Source organism: Schistocerca cancellata, unplaced genomic scaffold (genome assembly GCF_023864275.1).
Source record: "Schistocerca cancellata isolate TAMUIC-IGC-003103 unplaced genomic scaffold, iqSchCanc2.1 HiC_scaffold_1109, whole genome shotgun sequence".
In the NCBI taxonomy this organism is placed as follows: domain Eukaryota; kingdom Metazoa; phylum Arthropoda; class Insecta; order Orthoptera; family Acrididae; genus Schistocerca; species Schistocerca cancellata.
Genome location: NW_026047108.1, coordinates 585,807 through 609,216, shown reverse-complemented (window position 1 = coordinate 609,216; position 23,410 = coordinate 585,807). Strand labels below are relative to the sequence as shown.

The window sequence follows — 23,410 nt, the reverse complement described above, 5'->3', positions numbered from 1 at the left end:
TAGCGTCGTACTTTTAGTACTGAAATTTGAGATGGAGAACTGCGTCAAAGATGGGAAATTCATTCTGCCAAGTGTACAAATGTCGAAAATGAGGTGTGTGTGGAGAAGTATATTGCGCCAGTGACCGTGTGGCCTAATGGATAAGGCGTCGGACTTCGGATCCGAAGATTGCAGGTTCGAATCCTGTCACGGTCGAGTTTTTCCTGTTCTGCAAAAGATGCATGCTGTTTTACTGTGTTGTTTGAGTACGCTAAAACTAGTTGGAAGTTGCTGCTGTCCGCTTCCTGGCTGCAAAACCGGCGTCTACCAGAAGCACAAGCAAGACAAGGGTGATCTGTAGCGAAGTTTTCGGCACAGTGCCGTTCAGGAGAGTTTTTGTTGGAACTACTGCATCTGATTCAGGAGCCAAGGGCTACGCCACAGGCGTCTGCGCACTGTCGAGCATGTGTGTTGAATAATGGTGCTGATAGCCACGTATCATTTCAAGCAGATTTGATGCCTTTCGGAGACAATTTTTCATTGAATAGGATTGTAGCTGATTTGTGGCAGCAGGAAATAAGCTGTAGTCAAAAGAATCTTCAATAGATGGTCGCAGGTCAAATCAGTATTGTATGGCTCGTAACGCGTTGCGTGCAGCCCGGCTAGCTCAGTCGGTAGAGCATGAGACTCTTAATCTCAGGGTCGTGGGTTCGAGCCCCACGCTGGGCGGCGCAAAATTTTGTGTCTACGCGGATCCAACATGCGCCCCTCTTGTGAGCCTTGCGTAATGAACGTAACGGGTTACGACGATGCCTAGCTTCGTATGAATATCAGAGGAACGGTATTTGAAGCTGAAAGTGACTCTGAAATGAAATAAATGTGTTGTTTTGGAATTTTAGTTGTACATCGATATAGTGTGAGATGTGTAGGAAAGCAGCAGCTGTGCTAACTAAATGCAAATAATGGTCGCTCATGCGGTGCGTTTCGAGCTGAAGGGCTCCGATTCACTAGTCTGTAAGAACAAAGTACCCGAAAAGTGCGCTAGGAGGCGCCTCCTTAGCTCAGTGGCAGAGCGCTGGTCTAGTAAACCAGAGGTCGTCAGTTCGATCCTCCTGGTCTAGTAAACCAGAGGTCGTCAGTTCGATCCTCACAGGAGGCAAATGAATTTTGTAACAGCCCCTCCCACCGTGGCCCTTTCGAAAAAAGCGGTCAAGGATAAAAAAATTATGAATGGGTGCCGTATTTCAGAAATGCTCTCGCAAATGAATAGTGTGAATGGTGCTATTAAAGTGGGCACCAGAAACTGCTGCTTTTGGCAGTCTCCGGAGAATGCCGACGTGAAATACTTAGTTCTTGTGATGTATTTTCTACCCCTGATAAAAACCCTCGCTATTGTCGTCGTCGTCGTCGTCGTCGTCGTCGTCGGCGCCGCCGCCGCTTTGGTAATAGCGACAACTCGCCATTGTATCATATAGGGTGAGGTACCTTCTGCAAGCGACTGAGATGGCACTAAGCGATTGAAGCTGATTTGCCTTCTCTTGTTTGATCAGCGTCATAAGGGCTTGAATGTAACTTGCGATGGGACACAGCAAGAAGTAGCGTCGTACTTTTAGTACTGAAATTTGAGATGGAGAACTGCGTCAAAGATGGGAAATTCATTCTGCCAAGTGTACAAATGGCGAAAATGAGGTGTGTGTGGAGAAGTATATTGCGCCAGTGAAGGTGTGGCCTAATGGATAAGGCGTCGGACTTCGGATCCGAAGATTGCAGGTTCGAATCCTGTCACGGTCGAGTTTTTCCTGTTCTGCAAAAGATGCATGCTGTTTTACTGTGTTGTTTGAGTACTCTAAAACTAGTTGGAAGTTGCTGCTGTCCGCTTCCTGGCTGCAAAACCGGCGTCTACCAGAAGCACAAGCAAGACAAGGGTGATCTGTAGCGAAGTTTTCGGCACAGTGCCGTTCAGGAGAGTTTTTGTTGGAACTACTGCATCTGATTCAGGAGCCAAGGGCTACGCCACAGGCGTCTGCGCACTGTCGAGCATGTGTGTTGAATAATGGTGCTGATAGCCACGTATCATTTCAAGCAGATTTGATGCTTTTCGGAGACAATTTTTCATTGAATAGGATTGTAGCTGATTTGTGGCAGCAGCAAATAAGCTGTAGTCAAAAGAATCTTCAATAGATGGTCGCAGGTCAAATCAGTATTGTATGGCTCGTAACGCGTTGCGTGCAGCCCGGCTAGCTCAGTCGGTAGAGCATGAGACTCTTAATCTCAGGGTCGTGGGTTCGAGCCCCACGCTGGGCGGCGCAAAATTTTGTGTCTACGCGGATCCAACATGCGCCCATCTCGTGAGCCTTGCGTAATGAACGTAACGGGTTACGACGATGCCTAGCTTCATATGAATATCAGAGGAACGGTATTTGAAGCTGAAAGTGACTCTGAAATGAAATAAATGTGTTGTTTTGGAATTTTAGTTGTACATCGATATAGTGTGAGATGTGTAGGAAAGCAGCAGCTGTGCTAACTAAATGCAAATAATGGTCGCTCATGCGGTGCGTTTCGAGCTGAAGGGCTCCGATTCACTAGTCTGTAAGAACAAAGTACCCGAAAAGTGCGCTAGGAGGCGCCTCCTTAGCTCAGTGGCAGAGCGCTGGTCTAGTAAACCAAAGGTCGTCAGTTCGATCCTCACAGGAGGCAAATGAATTTTGTAACAGCCCCTCCCACCGTGGCCCTTTCGAAAAAAGCGGTCAAGGATAAAAAAATTATGAATGGGTGCGGTATTTAAGAAATGCTCTCGCAAATGAATAGTGTGAATGGTGCTATTAAAGTGGGTACCAGAAACTGCTGCTTTTGGCAGTCTCCGGAGAATGCCGACGTGAAATACTTAGTTCTTGTGATGTATTTTCTACCCCTGATAAAGACCCTCGCGATTGTCGTCGTCGTCGTCGTCGTCGGCGCCGCCGCCGCTTTGGTAATAGCGACAACTCGCCATTGTATCACATAGGGTGAGGTACCTTCTGCAAGCGACTGAGATGGCACTAAGCGATTGAAGCTGATTTGCCTTCTCTTGTTTGATCAGCGTCATAAGGGCTTGAATGTAACTTGCGATGGGACACAGCAAGAAGTAGCGTCGTACTTTTAGTACTGAAATTTGAGATGGAGAACTGCGTCAAAGATGGGAAATTCATTCTGCCAAGTGTACAAATGGCGAAAATGAGGTGTGTGTGGAGAAGTATATTGCGCCAGTGAAGGTGTGGCCTAATGGATAAGGCGTCGGACTTCGGATCCGAAGATTGCAGGTTCGAATCCTGTCACGGTCGAGTTTTTCCTGTTCTGCAAAAGATGCATGCTGTTTTACTGTGTTGTTTGAGTACTCTAAAACTAGTTGGAAGTTGCTGCTGTCCGCTTCCTGGCTGCAAAACCGGCGTCTACCAGCAGCACAAGCAAGACAAGGGTGATCTGTAGCGAAGTTTTCGGCACAGTGCCGTTCAGGAGAGTTTTTGTTGGAACTACTGCATCTGATTCAGGAGCCAAGGGCTACGCCACAGGCGTCTGCGCACTGTCGAGCATGTGTGTTGAATAATGGTGCTGATAGCCACGTATCATTTCAAGCAGATTTGATGCTTTTCGGAGACAATTTTTCATTGAATAGGATTGTAGCTGATTTGTGGCAGCAGGAAATAAGCTGTAGTCAAAAGAATCTTCAATAGATGGTCGCAGGTCAAATCAGTATTGTATGGCTCGTAACGCGTTGCGTGCAGCCCGGCTAGCTCAGTCGGTAGAGCATGAGACTCTTAATCTCAGGGTCGTGGGTCCGAGCCCCACGCTGGGCGGCGCAAAATTTTGTGTCTACGCGGATCCAACATGCGCCCCTCTCGTGAGCCTTGCGTAATGAACGTAACGGGTTACGACGATGCCTAGCTTCATATGAATATCAGAGGAACGGTATTTGAAGCTGAAAGTGACTCTGAAATGAAATAAATGTGTTGTTTTGGAATTTTAGTTGTACGTCGATATAGTGTGAGATGTGTAGGAAAGCAGCAGCTGTGCTAACTAAATGCAAATAATGGTCGCTCATGCGGTGCGTTTCGAGCTGAAGGGCTCCGATTCACTAGTCTGTAAGAACAAAGTACCCGAAAAGTGCGCTAGGAGGCGCCTCCTTAGCTCAGTGGCAGAGCGCTGGTCTAGTAAACCAAAGGTCGTCAGTTCGATCCTCACAGGAGGCAAATGAATTTTGTAACAGCCCCTCCCACCGTGGCCCTTTCGAAAAAAGCGGTCAAGGATAAAAAAATTATGAATGGGTGCGGTATTTCAGAAATGCTCTCGCAAATGAATAGTGTGAATGGTGCTATTAAAGTGGGCACCAGAAACTGCTGCTTTTGGCAGTCTCCGGAGAATGCCGACGTGAAATACTTAGTTCTTGTGATGTATTTTCTACCCCTGATAAAGACCCTCGCGATTGTCGTCGTCGTCGTCGGCGCCGCCGCCGCTTTGGTAATAGCGACAACTCGCCATTGTATCACATAGGGTGAGGTACCTTCTGCAAGCGACTGAGATGGCACTAAGCGATTGAAGCTGATTTGCCTTCTCTTGTTTGATCAGCGTCATAAGGGCTTGAATGTAACTTGCGATGGGACACAGCAAGAAGTAGCGTCGTACTTTTAGTACTGAAATTTGAGATGGAGAACTGCGTCAAAGATGGGAAATTCATTCTGCCAAGTGTACAAATGTCGAAAAGGAGGTGTGTGTGGAGAAGTATATTGCGCCAGTGACCGTGTGGCCTAATGGATAAGGCGTCGGACTTCGGATCCGAAGATTGCAGGTTTGAATCCTGTCACGGTCGAGTTTTTCCTGTTCTGCAAAAGATGCATGCTGTTTTACTGTGTTGTTTGAGTACTCTAAAACTAGTTGGAAGTTGCTGCTGTCCGCCTCCTGGCTGCAAAACCGGCGTCTACCAGAAGCACAAGCAAGACAAGGGTGATCTGTAGCGAAGTTTTCGGCACAGTGCCGTTCAGGAGAGTTTTTGTTGGAACTACTGCATCTGATTCAGGAGCTTGCCGGCCGCGGTGGTCTAGCGGTTCTGGCGCTGCAGTTCGGAACCGCGGGACTGCTACGGTCGCAGGTTCGAATCCTGCCTCGGGCATGGGTGTGTGTGATGTCCTTAGGTTAGTTAGGTTTAAGTAGTTCTAAGTTCTAGGGGACTTATGACCTAAGATGTTGAGTCCCATAGTGCTCAGAGCCATTTGATTCAGGAGCCAAGGGCTACGCCACAGGCGTCTGCGCACTGTCGAGCATGTGTGTTGAATAATGGTGCTGATAGCCACGTATCATTTCAAGCAGATTTGATGCTTTTCGGAGACAATTTTTCATTGAATAGGATTGTAGCTGATTTGTGGCAGCAGGAAATAAGCTGTAGTCAAAAGAATCTTCAATAGATGGTCGCAGGTCAAATCAGTATTGTATGGCTCGTAATGCGTTGCGTGCAGCCCGGCTAGCTCAGTCGGTAGAGCATGAGACTCTTAATCTCAGGGTCGTGGGTTCGAGCCCCACGCTGGGCGGCGCAAAATTTTGTGTCTACGCGGATCCAACATGCGCCCATCTCGTGAGCCTTGAGTAATGAACGTAACGGGTTACGACGATGCCTAGCTTCATATGAATATCAGAGGAACGGTATTTGAAGCTGAAAGTGACTCTGAAATGAAATAAATGTGTTGTTTTGGAATTTTAGTTGTACATCGATATAGTGTGAGATGTGTAGGAAAGCAGCAGCTGTGCTAACTAAATGCAAATAATGGTCGCTCATGCGGTGCGTTTCGAGCTGAAGGGCTCCGATTCACTAGTCTGTAAGAACAAAGTACCCGAAAAGTGCGCTAGGAGGCGCCTCCTTAGCTCAGTGGCAGAGCGCTGGTCTAGTAAACCAAAGGTCGTCAGTTCGATCCTCACAGTAGGCAAATGAATTTTGTAACAGCCCCTCCCACCGTGGCCCTTTCGAAAAAAGCGGTCAAGGATAAAAAAATTATGAATGGGTGCGGTATTTAAGAAATGCTCTCGCAAATGAATAGTGTGAATGGTGCTATTAAAGTGGGCACCAGAAACTGCTGCTTTTGGCAGTCTCCGGAGAATGCCGACGTGAAATACTTAGTTCTTGTGATGTATTTTCTACCCCTGATAAAGACCCTCGCGATTGTCGTCGTCGTCGTCGTCGTCGGCGCCGCCGCCGCTTTGGTAATAGCGACAACTCGCCATTGTATCACATAGGGTGAGGTACCTTCTGCAAGCGACTGAGATGGCACTAAGCGATTGAAGCTGATTTGCCTTCTCTTGTTTGATCAGCGTCATAAGGGCTTGAATGTAACTTGCGATGGGACACAGCAAGAAGTAGCGTCGTACTTTTAGTACTGAAATTTGAGATGGAGAACTGCGTCAAAGATGGGAAATTCATTCTGCCAAGTGTACAAATGGCGAAAATGAGGTGTGTGTGGAGAAGTATATTGCGCCAGTGAAGGTGTGGCCTAATGGATAAGGCGTCGGACTTCGGATCCGAAGATTGCAGGTTCGAATCCTGTCACGGTCGAGTTTTTCCTGTTCTGCAAAAGATGCATGCTGTTTTACTGTGTTGTTTGAGTACTCTAAAACTAGTTGGAAGTTGCTGCTGTCCGCTTCCTGGCTGCAAAACCGGCGTCTACCAGAAGCACAAGCAAGACAAGGGTGATCTGTAGCGAAGTTTTCGGCACAGTGCCGTTCAGGAGAGTTTTTGTTGGAACTACTGCATCTGATTCAGGAGCCAAGGGCTACGCCACAGGCGTCTGCGCACTGTCGAGCATGTGTGTTGAATAATGGTGCTGATAGCCACGTATCATTTCAAGCAGATTTGATGCTTTTCGGAGACAATTTTTCATTGAATAGGATTGTAGCTGATTTGTGGCAGCAGCAAATAAGCTGTAGTCAAAAGAATCTTCAATAGATGGTCGCAGGTCAAATCAGTATTGTATGGCTCGTAACGCGTTGCGTGCAGCCCGGCTAGCTCAGTCGGTAGAGCATGAGACTCTTAATCTCAGGGTCGTGGGTTCGAGCCCCACGCTGGGCGGCGCAAAATTTTGTGTCTACGCGGATCCAACATGCGCCCATCTCGTGAGCCTTGCGTAATGAACGTAACGGGTTACGACGATGCCTAGCTTCATATGAATATCAGAGGAACGGTATTTGAAGCTGAAAGTGACTCTGAAATGAAATAAATGTGTTGTTTTGGAATTTTAGTTGTACATCGATATAGTGTGAGATGTGTAGGAAAGCAGCAGCTGTGCTAACTAAATGCAAATAATGGTCGCTCATGCGGTGCGTTTCGAGCTGAAGGGCTCCGATTCACTAGTCTGTAAGAACAAAGTACCCGAAAAGTGCGCTAGGAGGCGCCTCCTTAGCTCAGTGGCAGAGCGCTGGTCTAGTAAACCAAAGGTCGTCAGTTCGATCCTCACAGGAGGCAAATGAATTTTGTAACAGCCCCTCCCACCGTGGCCCTTTCGAAAAAAGCGGTCAAGGATAAAAAAATTATGAATGGGTGCGGTATTTAAGAAATGCTCTCGCAAATGAATAGTGTGAATGGTGCTATTAAAGTGGGTACCAGAAACTGCTGCTTTTGGCAGTCTCCGGAGAATGCCGACGTGAAATACTTAGTTCTTGTGATGTATTTTCTACCCCTGATAAAGACCCTCGCGATTGTCGTCGTCGTCGTCGTCGTCGGCGCCGCCGCCGCTTTGGTAATAGCGACAACTCGCCATTGTATCACATAGGGTGAGGTACCTTCTGCAAGCGACTGAGATGGCACTAAGCGATTGAAGCTGATTTGCCTTCTCTTGTTTGATCAGCGTCATAAGGGCTTGAATGTAACTTGCGATGGGACACAGCAAGAAGTAGCGTCGTACTTTTAGTACTGAAATTTGAGATGGAGAACTGCGTCAAAGATGGGAAATTCATTCTGCCAAGTGTACAAATGGCGAAAATGAGGTGTGTGTGGAGAAGTATATTGCGCCAGTGAAGGTGTGGCCTAATGGATAAGGCGTCGGACTTCGGATCCGAAGATTGCAGGTTCGAATCCTGTCACGGTCGAGTTTTTCCTGTTCTGCAAAAGATGCATGCTGTTTTACTGTGTTGTTTGAGTACTCTAAAACTAGTTGGAAGTTGCTGCTGTCCGCTTCCTGGCTGCAAAACCGGCGTCTACCAGCAGCACAAGCAAGACAAGGGTGATCTGTAGCGAAGTTTTCGGCACAGTGCCGTTCAGGAGAGTTTTTGTTGGAACTACTGCATCTGATTCAGGAGCCAAGGGCTACGCCACAGGCGTCTGCGCACTGTCGAGCATGTGTGTTGAATAATGGTGCTGATAGCCACGTATCATTTCAAGCAGATTTGATGCTTTTCGGAGACAATTTTTCATTGAATAGGATTGTAGCTGATTTGTGGCAGCAGGAAATAAGCTGTAGTCAAAAGAATCTTCAATAGATGGTCGCAGGTCAAATCAGTATTGTATGGCTCGTAACGCGTTGCGTGCAGCCCGGCTAGCTCAGTCGGTAGAGCATGAGACTCTTAATCTCAGGGTCGTGGGTCCGAGCCCCACGCTGGGCGGCGCAAAATTTTGTGTCTACGCGGATCCAACATGCGCCCCTCTCGTGAGCCTTGCGTAATGAACGTAACGGGTTACGACGATGCCTAGCTTCATATGAATATCAGAGGAACGGTATTTGAAGCTGAAAGTGACTCTGAAATGAAATAAATGTGTTGTTTTGGAATTTTAGTTGTACGTCGATATAGTGTGAGATGTGTAGGAAAGCAGCAGCTGTGCTAACTAAATGCAAATAATGGTCGCTCATGCGGTGCGTTTCGAGCTGAAGGGCTCCGATTCACTAGTCTGTAAGAACAAAGTACCCGAAAAGTGCGCTAGGAGGCGCCTCCTTAGCTCAGTGGCAGAGCGCTGGTCTAGTAAACCAAAGGTCGTCAGTTCGATCCTCACAGGAGGCAAATGAATTTTGTAACAGCCCCTCCCACCGTGGCCCTTTCGAAAAAAGCGGTCAAGGATAAAAAAATTATGAATGGGTGCGGTATTTCAGAAATGCTCTCGCAAATGAATAGTGTGAATGGTGCTATTAAAGTGGGCACCAGAAACTGCTGCTTTTGGCAGTCTCCGGAGAATGCCGACGTGAAATACTTAGTTCTTGTGATGTATTTTCTACCCCTGATAAAGACCCTCGCGATTGTCGTCGTCGTCGTCGGCGCCGCCGCCGCTTTGGTAATAGCGACAACTCGCCATTGTATCACATAGGGTGAGGTACCTTCTGCAAGCGACTGAGATGGCACTAAGCGATTGAAGCTGATTTGCCTTCTCTTGTTTGATCAGCGTCATAAGGGCTTGAATGTAACTTGCGATGGGACACAGCAAGAAGTAGCGTCGTACTTTTAGTACTGAAATTTGAGATGGAGAACTGCGTCAAAGATGGGAAATTCATTCTGCCAAGTGTACAAATGTCGAAAAGGAGGTGTGTGTGGAGAAGTATATTGCGCCAGTGACCGTGTGGCCTAATGGATAAGGCGTCGGACTTCGGATCCGAAGATTGCAGGTTTGAATCCTGTCACGGTCGAGTTTTTCCTGTTCTGCAAAAGATGCATGCTGTTTTACTGTGTTGTTTGAGTACTCTAAAACTAGTTGGAAGTTGCTGCTGTCCGCCTCCTGGCTGCAAAACCGGCGTCTACCAGAAGCACAAGCAAGACAAGGGTGATCTGTAGCGAAGTTTTCGGCACAGTGCCGTTCAGGAGAGTTTTTGTTGGAACTACTGCATCTGATTCAGGAGCTTGCCGGCCGCGGTGGTCTAGCGGTTCTGGCGCTGCAGTTCGGAACCGCGGGACTGCTACGGTCGCAGGTTCGAATCCTGCCTCGGGCATGGGTGTGTGTGATGTCCTTAGGTTAGTTAGGTTTAAGTAGTTCTAAGTTCTAGGGGACTTATGACCTAAGATGTTGAGTCCCATAGTGCTCAGAGCCATTTGATTCAGGAGCCAAGGGCTACGCCACAGGCGTCTGCGCACTGTCGAGCATGTGTGTTGAATAATGGTGCTGATAGCCACGTATCATTTCAAGCAGATTTGATGCTTTTCGGAGACAATTTTTCATTGAATAGGATTGTAGCTGATTTGTGGCAGCAGGAAATAAGCTGTAGTCAAAAGAATCTTCAATAGATGGTCGCAGGTCAAATCAGTATTGTATGGCTCGTAATGCGTTGCGTGCAGCCCGGCTAGCTCAGTCGGTAGAGCATGAGACTCTTAATCTCAGGGTCGTGGGTTCGAGCCCCACGCTGGGCGGCGCAAAATTTTGTGTCTACGCGGATCCAACATGCGCCCATCTCGTGAGCCTTGAGTAATGAACGTAACGGGTTACGACGATGCCTAGCTTCATATGAATATCAGAGGAACGGTATTTGAAGCTGAAAGTGACTCTGAAATGAAATAAATGTGTTGTTTTGGAATTTTAGTTGTACATCGATATAGTGTGAGATGTGTAGGAAAGCAGCAGCTGTGCTAACTAAATGCAAATAATGGTCGCTCATGCGGTGCGTTTCGAGCTGAAGGGCTCCGATTCACTAGTCTGTAAGAACAAAGTACCCGAAAAGTGCGCTAGGAGGCGCCTCCTTAGCTCAGTGGCAGAGCGCTGGTCTAGTAAACCAAAGGTCGTCAGTTCGATCCTCACAGTAGGCAAATGAATTTTGTAACAGCCCCTCCCACCGTGGCCCTTTCGAAAAAAGCGGTCAAGGATAAAAAAATTATGAATGGGTGCGGTATTTAAGAAATGCTCTCGCAAATGAATAGTGTGAATGGTGCTATTAAAGTGGGCACCAGAAACTGCTGCTTTTGGCAGTCTCCGGAGAATGCCGACGTGAAATACTTAGTTCTTGTGATGTATTTTCTACCCCTGATAAAGACCCTCGCGATTGTCGTCGTCGTCGTCGGCGCCGCCGCCGCTTTGGTAATAGCGACAACTCGCCATTGTATCACATAGGGTGAGGTACCTTCTGCAGGCGACTGAGATAGCACTAAGCGATTGAAGCTGATTTGCCTTCTCTTGTTTGATCAGCGTCATAAGGGCTTGAATGTAACTTGCGATGGGACACAGCAAGAAGTAGCGTCGTACTTTTAGTACTGAAATTTGAGATGGAGAACTGCGTCAAAGATGGGAAATTCATTCTGCCAAGTGTACAAATGGCGAAAATGAGGTGTGTGTGGAGAAGTATATTGCGCCAGTGAAGGTGTGGCCTAATGGATAAGGCGTCGGACTTCGGATCCGAAGATTGCAGGTTCGAATCCTGTCACGGTCGAGTTTTTCCTGTTCTGCAAAAGATGCATGCTGTTTTACTGTGTTGTTTGAGTACTCTAAAACTAGTTGGAAGTTGCTGCTGTCCGCTTCCTGGCTGCAAAACCGGCGTCTACCAGCAGCACAAGCAAGACAAGGGTGATCTGTAGCGAAGTTTTCGGCACAGTGCCGTTCAGGAGAGTTTTTGTTGGAACTACTGCATCTGATTCAGGAGCCAAGGGCTACGCCACAGGCGTCTGCGCACTGTCGAGCATGTGTGTTGAATAATGGTGCTGATAGCCACGTATCATTTCAAGCAGATTTGATGCCTTTCGGAGACAATTTTTCATTGAATAGGATTGTAGCTGATTTGTGGCAGCAGGAAATAAGCTGTAGTCAAAAGAATCTTCAATAGATGGTCGCAGGTCAAATCAGTATTGTATGGCTCGTAACGCGTTGCGTGCAGCCCGGCTAGCTCAGTCGGTAGAGCATGAGACTCTTAATCTCAGGGTCGTGGGTTCGAGCCCCACGCTGGGCGGCGCAAAATTTTGTGTCTACGCGGATCCAACATGCGCCCCTCTCGTGAGCCTTGCGTAATGAACGTAACGGGTTACGACGATGCCTAGCTTCGTATGAATATCAGAGGAACGGTATTTGAAGCTGAAAGTGACTCTGAAATGAAATAAATGTGTTGTTTTGGAATTTTAGTTGTACATCGATATAGTGTGAGATGTGTAGGAAAGCAGCAGCTGTGCTAACTAAATGCAAATAATGGTCGCTCATGCGGTGCGTTTCGAGCTGAAGGGCTCCGATTCACTAGTCTGTAAGAACAAAGTACCCGAAAAGTGCGCTAGGAGGCGCCTCCTTAGCTCAGTGGCAGAGCGCTGGTCTAGTAAACCAGAGGTCGTCAGTTCGATCCTCACAGGAGGCAAATGAATTTTGTAACAGCCCCTCCCACCGTGGCCCTTTCGAAAAAAGCGGTCAAGGATAAAAAAATTATGAATGGGTGCGGTATTTAAGAAATGCTCTCGCAAATGAATAGTGTGAATGGTGCTATTAAAGTGGGCACCAGAAACTGCTGCTTTTGGCAGTCTCCGGAGAATGCCGACGTGAAATACTTAGTTCTTGTGATGTATTTTCTACCCCTGATAAAAACCCTCGCGATTGTCGTCGTCGTCGTCGTCGTCGTCGTCGTCGTCGTCGTCGTCGGCGGCGCCGCCGCCGCTTTGGTAATAGCGACAACTCGCCATTGTATCACATAGGGTGAGGTACCTTCTGCAAGCGACTGAGATGGCACTAAGCGATTGAAGCTGATTTGCCTTCTCTTGTTTGATCAGCGTCATAAGGGCTTGAATGTAACTTGCGATGGGACACAGCAAGAAGTAGCGTCGTACTTTTAGTACTGAAATTTGAGATGGAGAACTGCGTCAAAGATGGGAAATTCATTCTGCCAAGTGTACAAATGGCGAAAATGAGGTGTGTGTGGAGAAGTATATTGCGCCAGTGAAGGTGTGGCCTAATGGATAAGGCGTCGGACTTCGGATCCGAAGATTGCAGGTTCGAATCCTGTCACGGTCGAGTTTTTCCTGTTCTGCAATAGATGCATGCTGTTTTACTGTGTTGTTTGAGTACTCTAAAACTAGTTGGAAGTTGCTGCTGTCCGCTTCCTGGCTGCAAAACCGGCGTCTACCAGCAGCACAAGCAAGACAAGGGTGATCTGTAGCGAAGTTTTCGGCACAGTGCCGTTCAGGAGAGTTTTTGTTGGAACTACTGCATCTGATTCAGGAGCCAAGGGCTACGCCACAGGCGTCTGCGCACTGTCGAGCATGTGTGTTGAATAATGGTGCTGATAGCCACGTATCATTTCAAGCAGATTTGATGCTTTTCGGAGACAATTTTTCATTGAATAGGATTGTAGCTGATTTGTGGCAGCAGGAAATAAGCTGTAGTCAAAAGAATCTTCAATAGATGGTCGCAGGTCAAATCAGTATTGTATGGCTCGTAACGCGTTGCGTGCAGCCCGGCTAGCTCAGTCGGTAGAGCATGAGACTCTTAATCTCAGGGTCGTGGGTTCGAGCCCCACGCTGGGCGGCGCAAAATTTTGTGTCTACGCGGATCCAACATGCGCCCCTCTCGTGAGCCTTGCGTAATGAACGTAACGGGTTACGACGATGCCTAGCTTCGTATGAATATCAGAGGAACGGTATTTGAAGCTGAAAGTGACTCTGAAATGAAATAAATGTGTTGTTTTGGAATTTTAGTTGTACATCGATATAGTGTGAGATGTGTAGGAAAGCAGCAGCTGTGCTAACTAAATGCAAATAATGGTCGCTCATGCGGTGCGTTTCGAGCTGAAGGGCTCCGATTCACTAGTCTGTAAGAACAAAGTACCCGAAAAGTGCGCTAGGAGGCGCCTCCTTAGCTCAGTGGCAGAGCGCTGGTCTAGTAAACCAGAGGTCGTCAGTTCGATCCTCACAGGAGGCAAATGAATTTTGTAACAGCCCCTCCCACCGTGGCCCTTTCGAAAAAAGCGGTCAAGGATAAAAAAATTATGAATGGGTGCGGTATTTAAGAAATGCTCTCGCAAATGAATAGTGTGAATGGTGCTATTAAAGTGGGCACCAGAAACTGCTGCTTTTGGCAGTCTCCGGAGAATGCCGACGTGAAATACTTAGTTCTTGTGATGTATTTTCTACCCCTGATAAAAACCCTCGCGATTGTCGTCGTCGTCGTCGTCGTCGTCGTCGTCGTCGTCGGCGGCGCCGCCGCCGCTTTGGTAATAGCGACAACTCGCCATTGTATCACATAGGGTGAGGTACCTTCTGCAAGCGACTGAGATGGCACTAAGCGATTGAAGCTGATTTGCCTTCTCTTGTTTGATCAGCGTCATAAGGGCTTGAATGTAACTTGCGATGGGACACAGCAAGAAGTAGCGTCGTACTTTTAGTACTGAAATTTGAGTTGGAGAACTGCGTCAAAGATGGGAAATTCATTCTGCCAAGTGTACAAATGGCGAAAATGAGGTGTGTGTGGAGAAGTATATTGCGCCAGTGAAGGTGTGGCCTAATGGATAAGGCGTCGGACTTCGGATCCGAAGATTGCAGGTTCGAATCCTGTCACGGTCGAGTTTTTCCTGTTCTGCAATAGATGCATGCTGTTTTACTGTGTTGTTTGAGTACTCTAAAACTAGTTGGAAGTTGCTGCTGTCCGCTTCCTGGCTGCAAAACCGGCGTCTACCAGCAGCACAAGCAAGACAAGGGTGATCTGTAGCGAAGTTTTCGGCACAGTGCCGTTCAGGAGAGTTTTTGTTGGAACTACTGCATCTGATTCAGGAGCCAAGGGCTACGCCACAGGCGTCTGCGCACTGTCGAGCATGTGTGTTGAATAATGGTGCTGATAGCCACGTATCATTTCAAGCAGATTTGATGCTTTTCGGAGACAATTTTTCATTGAATAGGATTGTAGCTGATTTGTGGCAGCAGGAAATAAGCTGTAGTCAAAAGAATCTTCAATAGATGGTCGCAGGTCAAATCAGTATTGTATGGCTCGTAACGCGTTGCGTGCAGCCCGGCTAGCTCAGTCGGTAGAGCATGAGACTCTTAATCTCAGGGTCGTGGGTTCGAGCCCCACGCTGGGCGGCGCAAAATTTTGTGTCTACGCGGATCCAACATGCGCCCCTCTCGTGAGCCTTGCGTAATGAACGTAACGGGTTACGACGATGCCTAGCTTCGTATGAATATCAGAGGAACGGTATTTGAAGCTGAAAGTGACTCTGAAATGAAATAAATGTGTTGTTTTGGAATTTTAGTTGTACATCGATATAGTGTGAGATGTGTAGGAAAGCAGCAGCTGTGCTAACTAAATGCAAATAATGGTCGCTCATGCGGTGCGTTTCGAGCTGAAGGGCTCCGATTCACTAGTCTGTAAGAACAAAGTACCCGAAAAGTGCGCTAGGAGGCGCCTCCTTAGCTCAGTGGCAGAGCGCTGGTCTAGTAAACCAGAGGTCGTCAGTTCGATCCTCACAGGAGGCAAATGAATTTTGTAACAGCCCCTCCCACCGTGGCCCTTTCGAAAAAAGCGGTCAAGGATAAAAAAATTATGAATGGGTGCGGTATTTCAGAAATGCTCTCGCAAATGAATAGTGTGAATGGTGCTATTAAAGTGGGCACCAGAAACTGCTGCTTTTGGCAGTCTCCGGAGAATGCCGACGTGAAATACTTAGTTCTTGTGATGTATTTTCTACCCCTGATAAAGACCCTCGCGATTGTCGTCGTCGTCGTCGTCGTCGGCGCCGCCGCCGCTTTGGTAATAGCGACAACTCGCCATTGTATCACATAGGGTGAGGTACCTTCTGCAAGCGACTGAGATGGCACTAAGCGATTGAAGCTGATTTGCCTTCTCTTGTTTGATCAGCGTCATAAGGGCTTGAATGTAACTTGCGATGGGACACAGCAAGAAGTAGCGTCGTACTTTTAGTACTGAAATTTGAGATGGAGAACTGCGTCAAAGATGGGAAATTCATTCTGCCAAGTGTACAAATGGCGAAAATGAGGTGTGTGTGGAGAAGTATATTGCGCCAGTGACCGTGTGGCCTAATGGATAAGGCGTCGGACTTCGGATCCGAAGATAGCATGTTCGAATCCTGTCACGGTCGAGTTTTTCCTGTTCTGCAAAAGATGCATGCTGTTTTACTGTGTTGTTTGAGTACTCTAAAACTAGTTGGAAGTTGCTGCTGTCCGCTTCCTGGCTTCAAAACCGGCGTCTACCAGCAGCACAAGCAAGACAAGGGTGATCTGTAGCGAAGTTTTCGGCACAGTGCCGTTCAGGAGAGTTTTTGTTGGAACTACTGCATCTGATTCAGGAGCCAAGGGCTACGCCACAGGCGTCTGCGCACTGTCGAGCATGTGTGTTGAATAATGGTGCTGATAGCCACGTATCATTTCAAGCAGATTTGATGCCTTTCGGAGACAATTTTTCATTGAATAGGATTGTAGCTGATTTGTGGCAGCAGGAAATAAGCTGTAGTCAAAAGAATCTTCAATAGATGGTCGCAGGTCAAATCAGTATTGTATGGCTCGTAACGCGTTGCGTGCAGCCCGGCTAGCTCAGTCGGTAGAGCATGAGACTCTTAATCTCAGGGTCGTGGGTTCGAGCCCCACGCTGGGCGGCGCAAAATTTTGTGTCTACGCGGATCCAACATGCGCCCCTCTCGTGAGCCTTGCGTAATGAACGTAACGGGTTACGACGATGCCTAGCTTCGTATGAATATCAGAGGAACGGTATTTGAAGCTGAAAGTGACTCTGAAATGAAATAAATGTGTTGTTTTGGAATTTTAGTTGTACATCGATATAGTGTGAGATGTGTAGGAAAGCAGCAGCTGTGCTAACTAAATGCAAATAATGGTCGCTCATGCGGTGCGTTTCGAGCTGAAGGGCTCCGATTCACTAGTCTGTAAGAACAAAGTACCCGAAAAGTGCGCTAGGAGGCGCCTCCTTAGCTCAGTGGCAGAGCGCTGGTCTAGTAAACCAGAGGTCGTCAGTTCGATCCTCACAGGAGGCAAATGAATTTTGTAACAGCCCCTCCCACCGTGGCCCTTTCGAAAAAAGCGGTCAAGGATAAAAAAATTATGAATGGGTGCGGTATTTAAGAAATGCTCTCGCAAATGAATAGTGTGAATGGTGCTATTAAAGTGGGCACCAGAAACTGCTGCTTTTGGCAGTCTCCGGAGAATGCCGACGTGAAATACTTAGTTCTTGTGATGTATTTTCTACCCCTGATAAAAACCCTCGCGATTGTCGTCGTCGTCGTCGTCGTCGTCGTCGTCGTCGGCGGCGGCGGCGCCGCCGCCGCTTTGGTAATAGCGACAACTCGCCATTGTATCACATAGGGTGAGGTACCTTCTGCAAGCGACTGAGATGGCACTAAGCGATTGAAGCTGATTTGCCTTCTCTTGTTTGATCAGCGTCATAAGGGCTTGAATGTAACTTGCGATGGGACACAGCAAGAAGTAGCGTCGTACTTTTAGTACTGAAATTTGAGATGGAGAACTGCGTCAAAGATGGGAAATTCATTCTGCCAAGTGTACAAATGGCGAAAATGAGGTGTGTGTGGAGAAGTATATTGCGCCAGTGACCGTGTGGCCTAATGGATAAGGCGTCGGACTTCGGATCCGAAGATAGCATGTTCGAATCCTGTCACGGTCGAGTTTTTCCTGTTCTGCAAAAGATGCATGCTGTTTTACTGTGTTGTTTGAGTACTCTAAAACTAGTTGGAAGTTGCTGCTGTCCGCTTCCTGGCTTCAAAACCGGCGTCTACCAGCAGCACAAGCAAGACAAGGGTGATCTGTAGCGAAGTTTTCGGCACAGTGCCGTTCAGGAGAGTTTTTGTTGGAACTACTGCATCTGATTCAGGAGCCAAGGGCTACGCCACAGGCGTCTGCGCACTGTCGAGCATGTGTGTTGAATAATGGTGCTGATAGCCACGTATCATTTCAAGCAGATTTGATGCCTTTCGGAGACAATTTTTCATTGAATAGGATTGTAGCTGATTTGTGGCAGCAGGAAATAAGCTGTAGTCAAAAGAATCTTCAATAGATGGTCGCAGGTCAAATCAGTATTGTATGGCTCGTAACGCGTTGCGTGCAGCCCGGCTAGCTCAGTCGGTAGAGCATGAGACTCTTAATCTCAGGGTCGTGGGTTCGAGCCCCACGCTGGGCGGCGCAAAATTTTGTGTCTACGCGGATCCAACATGCGCCCCTCTCGTGAGCCTTGCGTAATGAACGTAACGGGTTACGACGATGCCTAGCTTCGTATGAATATCAGAGGAACGGTATTTGAAGCTGAAAGTGACTCTGAAATGAAATAAATGTGTTGTTTTGGAATTTTAGTTGTACATCGATATAGTGTGAGATGTGTAGGAAAGCAGCAGCTGTGCTAACTAAATGCAAATAATGGTCGCTCATGCGGTGCGTTTCGAGCTGAAGGGCTCCGATTCACTAGTCTGTAAGAACAAAGTACCCGAAAAGTGCGCTAGGAGGCGCCTCCTTAGCTCAGTGGCAGAGCGCTGGTCTAGTAAACCAAAGGTCGTCAGTTCGATCCTCACAGTAGGCAAATGAATTTTGTAACAGTCCCTCCCACCGTGGCCCTTTCGAAAAAAGCGGTCAAGGATAAAAAAATTATGAATGGGTGCGGTATTTAAGAAATGCTCTCGCAAATGAATAGTGTGAATGGTGCTATTAAAGTGGGCACCAGAAACTGCTGCTTTTGGCAGTCTCCGGAGAATGCCGACGTGAAATACTTAGTTCTTGTGATGTATTTTCTACCCCTGATAAAGACCCTCGCGATTGTCGTCGTCGTCGTCGGCGCCGCCGCCGCTTTGGTAATAGCGACAACTCGCCATTGTATCACATAGGGTGAGGTACCTTCTGCAAGCGACTGAGATAGCACTAAGCGATTGAAGCTGATTTGCCTTCTCTTGTTTGATCAGCGTCATAAGGGCTTGAATGTAACTTGCGATGGGACACAGCAAGAAGTAGCGTCGTACTTTTAGTACTGAAATTTGAGATGGAGAACTGCGTCAAAGATGGGAAATTCATTCTGCCAAGTGTACAAATGGCGAAAATGAGGTGTGTGTGGAGAAGTATATTGCGCCAGTGAAGGTGTGGCCTAATGGATAAGGCGTCGGACTTCGGATCCGAAGATTGCAGGTTCGAATCCTGTCACGGTCGAGTTTTTCCTGTTCTGCAAAAGATGCATGCTGTTTTACTGTGTTGTTTGAGTACTCTAAAACTAGTTGGAAGTTGCTGCTGTCCGCTTCCTGGCTGCAAAACCGGCGTCTACCAGCAGCACAAGCAAGACAAGGGTGATCTGTAGCGAAGTTTTCGGCACAGTGCCGTTCAGGAGAGTTTTTGTTGGAACTACTGCACCTGATTCAGGAGCCAAGGGCTACGCCACAGGCGTCTGCGCACTGTCGAGCATGTGTGTTGAATAATGGTGCTGATAGCCACGTATCATTTCAAGCAGATTTGATGCCTTTCGGAGACAATTTTTCATTGAATAGGATTGTAGCTGATTTGTGGCAGCAGGAAATAAGCTGTAGTCAAAAGAATCTTCAATAGATGGTCGCAGGTCAAATCAGTATTGTATGGCTCGTAACGCGTTGCGTGCAGCCCGGCTAGCTCAGTCGGTAGAGCATGAGACTCTTAATCTCAGGGTCGTGGGTTCGAGCCCCACGCTGGGCGGCGCAAAATTTTGTGTCTACGCGGATCCAACATGCGCCCCTCTCGTGAGCCTTGCGTAATGAACGTAACGGGTTACGACGATGCCTAGCTTCGTATGAATATCAGAGGAACGGTATTTGAAGCTGAAAGTGACTCTGAAATGAAATAAATGTGTTGTTTTGGAATTTTAGTTGTACATCGATATAGTGTGAGATGTGTAGGAAAGCAGCAGCTGTGCTAACTAAATGCAAATAATGGTCGCTCATGCGGTGCGTTTCGAGCTGAAGGGCTCCGATTCACTAGTCTGTAAGAACAAAGTACCCGAAAAGTGCGCTAGGAGGCGCCTCCTTAGCTCAGTGGCAGAGCGCTGGTCTAGTAAACCAGAGGTCGTCAGTTCGATCCTCACAGGAGGCAAATGAATTTTGTAACAGCCCCTCCCACCGTGGCCCTTTCGAAAAAAGCGGTCAAGGATAAAAAAATTATGAATGGGTGCGGTATTTAAGAAATGCTCTCGCAAATGAATAGTGTGAATCGTGCTATTAAAGTGGGCACCAGAAACTGCTGCTTTTGGCAGTCTCCGGAGAATGCCGACGTGAAATACTTAGTTCTTGTGATGTATTTTCTACCCCTGATAAAGACCCTCGCGATTGTCGTCGTCGTCGTCGTCGTCGGCGCCGCCGCCGCTTTGGTAATAGCGACAACTCGCCATTGTATCACATAGGGTGAGGTACCTTCTGCAAGCGACTGAGATGGCACTAAGCGATTGAAGCTGATTTGCCTTCTCTTGTTTGATCAGCGTCATAAGGGCTTGAATGTAACTTGCGATGGGACACAGCAAGAAGTAGCGTCGTACTTTTAGTACTGAAATTTGAGATGGAGAACTGCGTCAAAGATGGGAAATTCATTCTGCCAAGTGTACAAATGGCGAAAATGAGGTGTGTGTGGAGAAGTATATTGCGCCAGTGACCGTGTGGCCTAATGGATAAGGCGTCGGACTTCGGATCCGAAGATAGCATGTTCGAATCCTGTCACGGTCGAGTTTTTCCTGTTCTGCAAAAGATGCATGCTGTTTTACTGTGTTGTTTGAGTACTCTAAAACTAGTTGGAAGTTGCTGCTGTCCGCTTCCTGGCTTCAAAACCGGCGTCTACCAGCAGCACAAGCAAGACAAGGGTGATCTGTAGCGAAGTTTTCGGCACAGTGCCGTTCAGGAGAGTTTTTGTTGGAACTACTGCATCTGATTCAGGAGCCAAGGGCTACGCCACAGGCGTCTGCGCACTGTCGAGCATGTGTGTTGAATAATGGTGCTGATAGCCACGTATCATTTCAAGCAGATTTGATGCCTTTCGGAGACAATTTTTCATTGAATAGGATTGTAGCTGATTTGTGGCAGCAGGAAATAAGCTGTAGTCAAAAGAATCTTCAATAGATGGTCGCAGGTCAAATCAGTATTGTATGGCTCGTAACGCGTTGCGTGCAGCCCGGCTAGCTCAGTCGGTAGAGCATGAGACTCTTAATCTCAGGGTCGTGGGTTCGAGCCCCACGCTGGGCGGCGCAAAATTTTGTGTCTACGCGGATCCAACATGCGCCCCTCTCGTGAGCCTTGCGTAATGAACGTAACGGGTTACGACGATGCCTAGCTTCGTATGAATATCAGAGGAACGGTATTTGAAGCTGAAAGTGACTCTGAAATGAAATAAATGTGTTGTTTTGGAATTTTAGTTGTACATCGATATAGTGTGAGATGTGTAGGAAAGCAGCAGCTGTGCTAACTAAATGCAAATAATGGTCGCTCATGCGGTGCGTTTCGAGCTGAAGGGCTCCGATTCACTAGTCTGTAAGAACAAAGTACCCGAAAAGTGCGCTAGGAGGCGCCTCCTTAGCTCAGTGGCAGAGCGCTGGTCTAGTAAACCAGAGGTCGTCAGTTCGATCCTCACAGGAGGCAAATGAATTTTGTAACAGCCCCTCCCACCGTGGCCCTTTCGAAAAAAGCGGTCAAGGATAAAAAAATTATGAATGGGTGCGGTATTTAAGAAATGCTCTCGCAAATGAATAGTGTGAATGGTGCTATTAAAGTGGGCACCAGAAACTGCTGCTTTTGGCAGTCTCCGGAGAATGCCGACGTGAAATACTTAGTTCTTGTGATGTATTTTCTACCCCTGATAAAAACCCTCGCGATTGTCGTCGTCGTCGTCGTCGTCGTCGTCGGCGGCGGCGGCGGCGCCGCCGCCGCCGCTTTGGTAATAGCGACAACTCGCCATTGTATCACATAGGGTGAGGTACCTTCTGCAAGCGACTGAGATGGCACTAAGCGATTGAAGCTGATTTGCCTTCTCTTGTTTGATCAGCGTCATAAGGGCTTGAATGTAACTTGCGATGGGACACAGCAAGAAGTAGCGTCGTACTTTTAGTACTGAAATTTGAGATGGAGAACTGCGTCAAAGATGGGAAATTCATTCTGCCAAGTGTACAAATGGCGAAAATGAGGTGTGTGTGGAGAAGTATATTGCGCCAGTGACCGTGTGGCCTAATGGATAAGGCGTCGGACTTCGGATCCGAAGATAGCATGTTCGAATCCTGTCACGGTCGAGTTTTTCCTGTTCTGCAAAAGATGCATGCTGTTTTACTGTGTTGTTTGAGTACTCTAAAACTAGTTGGAAGTTGCTGCTGTCCGCTTCCTGGCTTCAAAACCGGCGTCTACCAGCAGCACAAGCAAGACAAGGGTGATCTGTAGCGAAGTTTTCGGCACAGTGCCGTTCAGGAGAGTTTTTGTTGGAACTACTGCATCTGATTCAGGAGCCAAGGGCTACGCCACAGGCGTCTGCGCACTGTCGAGCATGTGTGTTGAATAATGGTGCTGATAGCCACGTATCATTTCAAGCAGATTTGATGCCTTTCGGAGACAATTTTTCATTGAATAGGATTGTAGCTGATTTGTGGCAGCAGGAAATAAGCTGTAGTCAAAAGAATCTTCAATAGATGGTCGCAGGTCAAATCAGTATTGTATGGCTCGTAACGCGTTGCGTGCAGCCCGGCTAGCTCAGTCGGTAGAGCATGAGACTCTTAATCTCAGGGTCGTGGGTTCGAGCCCCACGCTGGGCGGCGCAAAATTTTGTGTCTACGCGGATCCAACATGCGCCCCTCTCGTGAGCCTTGCGTAATGAACGTAACGGGTTACGACGATGCCTAGCTTCGTATGAATATCAGAGGAACGGTATTTGAAGCTGAAAGTGACTCTGAAATGAAATAAATGTGTTGTTTTGGAATTTTAGTTGTACATCGATATAGTGTGAGATGTGTAGGAAAGCAGCAGCTGTGCTAACTAAATGCAAATAATGGTCGCTCATGCGGTGCGTTTCGAGCTGAAGGGCTCCGATTCACTAGTCTGTAAGAACAAAGTACCCGAAAAGTGCGCTAGGAGGCGCCTCCTTAGCTCAGTGGCAGAGCGCTGGTCTAGTAAACCAGAGGTCGTCAGTTCGATCCTCACAGGAGGCAAATGAATTTTGTAACAGCCCCTCCCACCGTGGCCCTTTCGAAAAAAGCGGTCAAGGATAAACAAATTATGAATGGGTGCGGTATTTAAGAAATGCTCTCGCAAATGAATAGTGTGAATCGTGCTATTAAAGTGGGCACCAGAAACTGCTGCTTTTGGCAGTCTCCGGAGAATGCCGACGTGAAATACTTAGTTCTTGTGATGTATTTTCTACCCCTGATAAAAACCCTCGCGATTGTCGTCGTCGTCGTCGTCGTCGTCGTCGTCGGCGGCGGCGGCGGCGCCGCCGCCGCTTTGGTAATAGCGACAACTCGCCATTGTATCACATAGGGTGAGGTACCTTCTGCAAGCGACTGAGATGGCACTAAGCGATTGAAGCTGATTTGCCTTCTCTT

The 23,410-nt window shown here is 47.6% G+C and overlaps 45 non-coding genes across 45 annotated transcripts; all 45 read left to right on the top strand.

Moving 5' to 3' along the window:
- The first annotated feature begins 122 nt into the window (after positions 1-122).
- Trnar-ucg (transfer RNA arginine (anticodon UCG)) lies at positions 123-195 on the top strand. The gene has a single exon. It is a non-coding gene; the product is annotated as a tRNA-Arg (tRNA).
- Positions 196-635: 440 nt separating this feature from the next.
- On the top strand, positions 636-708 carry Trnak-cuu (transfer RNA lysine (anticodon CUU)). The gene has a single exon. It is a non-coding gene; the product is annotated as a tRNA-Lys (tRNA).
- A 321-nt stretch (positions 709-1,029) lies between these two features.
- Trnat-agu (transfer RNA threonine (anticodon AGU)) lies at positions 1,030-1,138 on the top strand. Its single transcript has 2 exons — positions 1,030-1,065; positions 1,103-1,138. It is a non-coding gene; the product is annotated as a tRNA-Thr (tRNA).
- A 559-nt stretch (positions 1,139-1,697) lies between these two features.
- On the top strand, positions 1,698-1,770 carry Trnar-ucg (transfer RNA arginine (anticodon UCG)). The gene has a single exon. It is a non-coding gene; the product is annotated as a tRNA-Arg (tRNA).
- A 440-nt stretch (positions 1,771-2,210) lies between these two features.
- Positions 2,211-2,283, top strand: Trnak-cuu (transfer RNA lysine (anticodon CUU)). Its single transcript has one exon. It is a non-coding gene; the product is annotated as a tRNA-Lys (tRNA).
- Positions 2,284-2,604: 321 nt separating this feature from the next.
- Trnat-agu (transfer RNA threonine (anticodon AGU)) lies at positions 2,605-2,676 on the top strand. Its single transcript has one exon. It is a non-coding gene; the product is annotated as a tRNA-Thr (tRNA).
- A 550-nt stretch (positions 2,677-3,226) lies between these two features.
- Positions 3,227-3,299, top strand: Trnar-ucg (transfer RNA arginine (anticodon UCG)). Its single transcript has one exon. It is a non-coding gene; the product is annotated as a tRNA-Arg (tRNA).
- A 440-nt stretch (positions 3,300-3,739) lies between these two features.
- Positions 3,740-3,812, top strand: Trnak-cuu (transfer RNA lysine (anticodon CUU)). The gene has a single exon. It is a non-coding gene; the product is annotated as a tRNA-Lys (tRNA).
- Positions 3,813-4,133: 321 nt separating this feature from the next.
- Trnat-agu (transfer RNA threonine (anticodon AGU)) lies at positions 4,134-4,205 on the top strand. The gene has a single exon. It is a non-coding gene; the product is annotated as a tRNA-Thr (tRNA).
- A 544-nt stretch (positions 4,206-4,749) lies between these two features.
- Positions 4,750-4,822, top strand: Trnar-ucg (transfer RNA arginine (anticodon UCG)). The gene has a single exon. It is a non-coding gene; the product is annotated as a tRNA-Arg (tRNA).
- A 642-nt stretch (positions 4,823-5,464) lies between these two features.
- On the top strand, positions 5,465-5,537 carry Trnak-cuu (transfer RNA lysine (anticodon CUU)). The gene has a single exon. It is a non-coding gene; the product is annotated as a tRNA-Lys (tRNA).
- A 321-nt stretch (positions 5,538-5,858) lies between these two features.
- Trnat-agu (transfer RNA threonine (anticodon AGU)) lies at positions 5,859-5,930 on the top strand. Its single transcript has one exon. It is a non-coding gene; the product is annotated as a tRNA-Thr (tRNA).
- Positions 5,931-6,480: 550 nt separating this feature from the next.
- On the top strand, positions 6,481-6,553 carry Trnar-ucg (transfer RNA arginine (anticodon UCG)). Its single transcript has one exon. It is a non-coding gene; the product is annotated as a tRNA-Arg (tRNA).
- Positions 6,554-6,993: 440 nt separating this feature from the next.
- Trnak-cuu (transfer RNA lysine (anticodon CUU)) lies at positions 6,994-7,066 on the top strand. Its single transcript has one exon. It is a non-coding gene; the product is annotated as a tRNA-Lys (tRNA).
- Positions 7,067-7,387: 321 nt separating this feature from the next.
- Positions 7,388-7,459, top strand: Trnat-agu (transfer RNA threonine (anticodon AGU)). The gene has a single exon. It is a non-coding gene; the product is annotated as a tRNA-Thr (tRNA).
- A 550-nt stretch (positions 7,460-8,009) lies between these two features.
- On the top strand, positions 8,010-8,082 carry Trnar-ucg (transfer RNA arginine (anticodon UCG)). The gene has a single exon. It is a non-coding gene; the product is annotated as a tRNA-Arg (tRNA).
- A 440-nt stretch (positions 8,083-8,522) lies between these two features.
- Positions 8,523-8,595, top strand: Trnak-cuu (transfer RNA lysine (anticodon CUU)). Its single transcript has one exon. It is a non-coding gene; the product is annotated as a tRNA-Lys (tRNA).
- A 321-nt stretch (positions 8,596-8,916) lies between these two features.
- On the top strand, positions 8,917-8,988 carry Trnat-agu (transfer RNA threonine (anticodon AGU)). Its single transcript has one exon. It is a non-coding gene; the product is annotated as a tRNA-Thr (tRNA).
- Positions 8,989-9,532: 544 nt separating this feature from the next.
- Positions 9,533-9,605, top strand: Trnar-ucg (transfer RNA arginine (anticodon UCG)). The gene has a single exon. It is a non-coding gene; the product is annotated as a tRNA-Arg (tRNA).
- A 642-nt stretch (positions 9,606-10,247) lies between these two features.
- On the top strand, positions 10,248-10,320 carry Trnak-cuu (transfer RNA lysine (anticodon CUU)). Its single transcript has one exon. It is a non-coding gene; the product is annotated as a tRNA-Lys (tRNA).
- Positions 10,321-10,641: 321 nt separating this feature from the next.
- Positions 10,642-10,713, top strand: Trnat-agu (transfer RNA threonine (anticodon AGU)). The gene has a single exon. It is a non-coding gene; the product is annotated as a tRNA-Thr (tRNA).
- Positions 10,714-11,257: 544 nt separating this feature from the next.
- Trnar-ucg (transfer RNA arginine (anticodon UCG)) lies at positions 11,258-11,330 on the top strand. The gene has a single exon. It is a non-coding gene; the product is annotated as a tRNA-Arg (tRNA).
- A 440-nt stretch (positions 11,331-11,770) lies between these two features.
- On the top strand, positions 11,771-11,843 carry Trnak-cuu (transfer RNA lysine (anticodon CUU)). Its single transcript has one exon. It is a non-coding gene; the product is annotated as a tRNA-Lys (tRNA).
- Positions 11,844-12,164: 321 nt separating this feature from the next.
- On the top strand, positions 12,165-12,236 carry Trnat-agu (transfer RNA threonine (anticodon AGU)). Its single transcript has one exon. It is a non-coding gene; the product is annotated as a tRNA-Thr (tRNA).
- A 574-nt stretch (positions 12,237-12,810) lies between these two features.
- On the top strand, positions 12,811-12,883 carry Trnar-ucg (transfer RNA arginine (anticodon UCG)). Its single transcript has one exon. It is a non-coding gene; the product is annotated as a tRNA-Arg (tRNA).
- Positions 12,884-13,323: 440 nt separating this feature from the next.
- On the top strand, positions 13,324-13,396 carry Trnak-cuu (transfer RNA lysine (anticodon CUU)). The gene has a single exon. It is a non-coding gene; the product is annotated as a tRNA-Lys (tRNA).
- A 321-nt stretch (positions 13,397-13,717) lies between these two features.
- On the top strand, positions 13,718-13,789 carry Trnat-agu (transfer RNA threonine (anticodon AGU)). The gene has a single exon. It is a non-coding gene; the product is annotated as a tRNA-Thr (tRNA).
- A 568-nt stretch (positions 13,790-14,357) lies between these two features.
- On the top strand, positions 14,358-14,430 carry Trnar-ucg (transfer RNA arginine (anticodon UCG)). The gene has a single exon. It is a non-coding gene; the product is annotated as a tRNA-Arg (tRNA).
- Positions 14,431-14,870: 440 nt separating this feature from the next.
- Trnak-cuu (transfer RNA lysine (anticodon CUU)) lies at positions 14,871-14,943 on the top strand. Its single transcript has one exon. It is a non-coding gene; the product is annotated as a tRNA-Lys (tRNA).
- Positions 14,944-15,264: 321 nt separating this feature from the next.
- On the top strand, positions 15,265-15,336 carry Trnat-agu (transfer RNA threonine (anticodon AGU)). The gene has a single exon. It is a non-coding gene; the product is annotated as a tRNA-Thr (tRNA).
- A 550-nt stretch (positions 15,337-15,886) lies between these two features.
- Positions 15,887-15,959, top strand: Trnar-ucg (transfer RNA arginine (anticodon UCG)). The gene has a single exon. It is a non-coding gene; the product is annotated as a tRNA-Arg (tRNA).
- A 440-nt stretch (positions 15,960-16,399) lies between these two features.
- Positions 16,400-16,472, top strand: Trnak-cuu (transfer RNA lysine (anticodon CUU)). Its single transcript has one exon. It is a non-coding gene; the product is annotated as a tRNA-Lys (tRNA).
- A 321-nt stretch (positions 16,473-16,793) lies between these two features.
- Trnat-agu (transfer RNA threonine (anticodon AGU)) lies at positions 16,794-16,865 on the top strand. Its single transcript has one exon. It is a non-coding gene; the product is annotated as a tRNA-Thr (tRNA).
- Positions 16,866-17,436: 571 nt separating this feature from the next.
- Positions 17,437-17,509, top strand: Trnar-ucg (transfer RNA arginine (anticodon UCG)). The gene has a single exon. It is a non-coding gene; the product is annotated as a tRNA-Arg (tRNA).
- A 440-nt stretch (positions 17,510-17,949) lies between these two features.
- Positions 17,950-18,022, top strand: Trnak-cuu (transfer RNA lysine (anticodon CUU)). The gene has a single exon. It is a non-coding gene; the product is annotated as a tRNA-Lys (tRNA).
- Positions 18,023-18,343: 321 nt separating this feature from the next.
- On the top strand, positions 18,344-18,415 carry Trnat-agu (transfer RNA threonine (anticodon AGU)). The gene has a single exon. It is a non-coding gene; the product is annotated as a tRNA-Thr (tRNA).
- Positions 18,416-18,959: 544 nt separating this feature from the next.
- Positions 18,960-19,032, top strand: Trnar-ucg (transfer RNA arginine (anticodon UCG)). Its single transcript has one exon. It is a non-coding gene; the product is annotated as a tRNA-Arg (tRNA).
- A 440-nt stretch (positions 19,033-19,472) lies between these two features.
- On the top strand, positions 19,473-19,545 carry Trnak-cuu (transfer RNA lysine (anticodon CUU)). The gene has a single exon. It is a non-coding gene; the product is annotated as a tRNA-Lys (tRNA).
- A 321-nt stretch (positions 19,546-19,866) lies between these two features.
- On the top strand, positions 19,867-19,938 carry Trnat-agu (transfer RNA threonine (anticodon AGU)). The gene has a single exon. It is a non-coding gene; the product is annotated as a tRNA-Thr (tRNA).
- Positions 19,939-20,488: 550 nt separating this feature from the next.
- Trnar-ucg (transfer RNA arginine (anticodon UCG)) lies at positions 20,489-20,561 on the top strand. Its single transcript has one exon. It is a non-coding gene; the product is annotated as a tRNA-Arg (tRNA).
- A 440-nt stretch (positions 20,562-21,001) lies between these two features.
- On the top strand, positions 21,002-21,074 carry Trnak-cuu (transfer RNA lysine (anticodon CUU)). Its single transcript has one exon. It is a non-coding gene; the product is annotated as a tRNA-Lys (tRNA).
- Positions 21,075-21,395: 321 nt separating this feature from the next.
- Trnat-agu (transfer RNA threonine (anticodon AGU)) lies at positions 21,396-21,467 on the top strand. Its single transcript has one exon. It is a non-coding gene; the product is annotated as a tRNA-Thr (tRNA).
- Positions 21,468-22,038: 571 nt separating this feature from the next.
- Positions 22,039-22,111, top strand: Trnar-ucg (transfer RNA arginine (anticodon UCG)). Its single transcript has one exon. It is a non-coding gene; the product is annotated as a tRNA-Arg (tRNA).
- A 440-nt stretch (positions 22,112-22,551) lies between these two features.
- Positions 22,552-22,624, top strand: Trnak-cuu (transfer RNA lysine (anticodon CUU)). The gene has a single exon. It is a non-coding gene; the product is annotated as a tRNA-Lys (tRNA).
- Positions 22,625-22,945: 321 nt separating this feature from the next.
- Trnat-agu (transfer RNA threonine (anticodon AGU)) lies at positions 22,946-23,017 on the top strand. Its single transcript has one exon. It is a non-coding gene; the product is annotated as a tRNA-Thr (tRNA).
- Positions 23,018-23,410: the final 393 nt, after the last annotated feature.